Below are 3,442 nucleotides of genomic sequence, written 5' to 3'. Positions count from 1 at the left end.
TCTCTAACTGATATTCTTTTATCAGTTAGAGAATAAACTGAGGGTAGAAGGAAGGATAATTTTAAAGACCTTTTCTGATGATTATCTGCTCCTCCTGCTGCTTAATTATTATGAGAGAACAGCCTTACCCCTCATATAAAATCAGTTACCAATAATATCTATGGAGTAAATGCATTAATAAATTAATTAGGAAAAAATAAGCCATTGTGGTTTGAATCCTGGAACTTTTCAACCTAGAGCAGTGATGAAGGGGTTGAAATTCTCTGACAAAAATTTGCAATATTAAACAGATGGGCATGGATGCTATATTGCATAGGAATCCAACATGAATTGTAATAGTAGTGACATTGACAGAATGATTTTTATCATCTCTAAGATCCTGGCACATTATCACAAAAGTAGTCTAATAAAATTAAATAAACTTGACTACTAGAAAAAAGAAGTGGGGAGAAAAGAAAATAATGAATGATTACTTTTTGTTTTGAGTATCTTTTAGTAGACACTATGAATTGAGTACAAATAGCTTTTGACTAAGAAAAGCTTCATTGCCTGTGGATAGCAGAATATGTTGACAGGGAATACATGGCTAAGGTTACTGTACTTCTGAAAAATAAAATGAATTTTTTTTATTTTCAAGGCAAACAAGACATCAAAATGTTAAATGGCTCATGGGGCAGCAGAATAAATCTTAGATAATTAATTTACCAGCAATTATACATCTGTATAAATGATCTGGGTATAGACTCGTTGGCTAACAGTTGGCCAGAGAGTTTTTATAGAATCCTAGATCCAAATGCCTCAAAACTGAAAAATAATTCTGGATTAAAAAAAATGTGAATGTCTGTTGAGTATGATACTCTTGATTTTCTATTTAAATGTGGTCTAAAAGATGGCTCCCATGGCAGTCAAGATGAATTTTTTGTATTGCCACAAAATTAGTGTTTACTATTGAGATGCTATTACTAGGTAACACAGATACTTGGTAATAGCAGGAGGAGTGCTCATGCATTTAAGGAGCTGCCTCAGGAGATGTTATCAGAAGCATGTACTGAAGAAAGTGGTTTGTGTTGAGACCCATCTCAAGGAGGTAGGGTCACTTAAGCAATGGGCAGTGGCGGTGACAGTAGTGGTGACGGTGGGTATATCTTGTTTCAGCTGCAAACTGTGGTGACTATGACCATTGGGGGAAACTTGTGTTGGCTATATTGTTCTTAATGGTGGCTCCCTGGTTTGAACCACCTGGTATCTTTTAAATACAGTTTTTCTACTTAAATTGTCATTTGTAACTAATGAAATAATTATTTTTAGCAAGATGTTAGGATCACATGAGAACCTGTGTGAAATCTCTTTGAATATATCTCTGGAAAGGATAATTTTTGTGAATATATATATACAAACTGCTCCCGAAGAGGAAATGAACCCAAGAAGTGTGAGCTGCCACCACCCCCTGGCCTCTTCCCACCAAGTATGGCATATAGACTTTCTTTGGGAAGCAATGTGGCAGAGTGAGAAGATGATGGGCCTTGGAATCAGAAACTCTCCTATTGATAAGACATGTAGCAAGTTGATTAAACTTTCTGAAATTTTTTTCTTATATGTATGCAAAGAATAATAGCATTTGTTCTGCAGAGATGTTACAAGGAAGATAGCAAATCAATAAGTACTCAGATCCTGGAGCAGATGAGAAGATATTGCTAATACAGCAAGAAGAAAAGGACATGTACATGAGGAGTACTCTGAGACTGGAGAACACTAAATATTGAAGTCCGCAAAGCACTGTTCTAGGCCACGATTTCTTCCTAGATCTTCACTAGGTGGATTCCATAATAAGCAGTTCTCTGTGCCGATGTCTCTCATAATAATTCTAGCACAAACCATTTCCCTGAGTTCATATACAACTTCCTTGACATTTCCACTTGACTATTTCACAGGCTTTTAAACTTTATACTATGTCTAAACAAAACATTTTAATTTAAACTTTATAGTATATCTACACAAAATATTTTAATGCCCCAACCATCTAAACATGTTCCTTTCCCATTCTTTTACATCTCAATAAATGGCATCAAAATACACTCAATTATTTCCATCAAACAACTAGGAGTAATTATTAAATTTTCCATTGCCGGCATCCAATCCATCAACATGTCCTAAAGGTTGCATCTAAAAATCTTCCAATATCACCATATCTCCATTAGGTATCATCCTAGTCCACCCATCATATCTCTCATCTATACCAGGGCTTGAGAAACCTTTTCTGTAAAGAATAAGATAGTAAATATTGTTGCTTTACAGATTATATGGTCCTTGTCATAATTATTCAACACTGCCATTGTAGCATGAGAGCAGCCACAATCATTTTTAGTATGTTTCAATAAAACTTTATTTATAAAACATGTGGCAGGCCCAAAGATGATAGTTTGCCTACCTTTCCTAAACTGCTAGAATTGCCTTCTAACTTGTGTTTCTATTTCCAAATTGTACACTATTACAGTTTCATGCAAAAGTTTTTGAAACTTAAGTCAGATGATATCTTATTGCAACATAAAATCTTTGAAAGGCTTGTCATTCAAATAAAATAAAATATAAACTGTACCTTGGCTTAGAATGTTTTTTATGACCTGGCTCTTGTTTATTTATCCACTCTCATTCATACCAATCTCCCAGTTCCTAACTACAGACTATCCCCCACTTTAATGGTTTGATGTATGATTTTTTAAGTTTACTATGGTGTAAAAGTAATAAAACTGTAATTCAGTAAAAACTGTAATTCAAATTTTGAAGTTGATCTTTTTCCAGGCTAGTGATATGCGCTGCCATACTCTCTCATAATACTGGGCAGCAGCAGCTGCAAACCGCAGCTCCCAGTCTGGCACCTGGTTATGAGGGTAAACAACGGATTCTTTACACTGCACTGTGTTGCCAGGTTTTTTGGATACTGTGTGGTTTTTTTTTTGTTTCCGTGTTCCATCATCTGTACAAAATGCCCATCTCCTGATTCGGGTGAAAAGAAAAGGAAGGGAATTACAGTAATTGCCCAACTCTCATCTAAAGTAAGTGTTCTGAGCACATTTAAGGTAGGCTAAGTTAATCTATGGTATTCGGGAGGTTAGGTGTATTAAATGGATTTTTGTTTTACAATATTTTCAACTTACATTGGATTTATCAGGATGTAGCCCTATCATATGTCAAGGAACATTCATAAGGCATTGCCAGTCTTTCTTTCTTTCTTTCTTTCTTCCTTCCTTCCTTCCTTCCTTCCTTTCTTTCTTTCTTTCTTTCTTTCTTTCTTTCTTTCTTTCTTCCTTCCTTCCTTCCTTCCTTCCTTCCTTCCTTCCTTCCTTCCTTCCTTCCTTCCTTTCTTTCTTTCTTTCATTCTTTCTTTCTTTCTTTCTTTCTTTCTTTCTTTCTCTTTCTTTCTTTCTTTCCTTCTTTCCCTCCT

This window comes from Myotis lucifugus, unplaced genomic scaffold (genome assembly GCF_000147115.1).
Source record: "Myotis lucifugus unplaced genomic scaffold, Myoluc2.0 scaffold_136, whole genome shotgun sequence".
NCBI classification, from domain to species: domain Eukaryota; kingdom Metazoa; phylum Chordata; class Mammalia; order Chiroptera; family Vespertilionidae; genus Myotis; species Myotis lucifugus.
The sequence above is the reverse complement of the archived record's forward strand: the minus strand, read 5'-3'. Positions refer to the sequence as shown.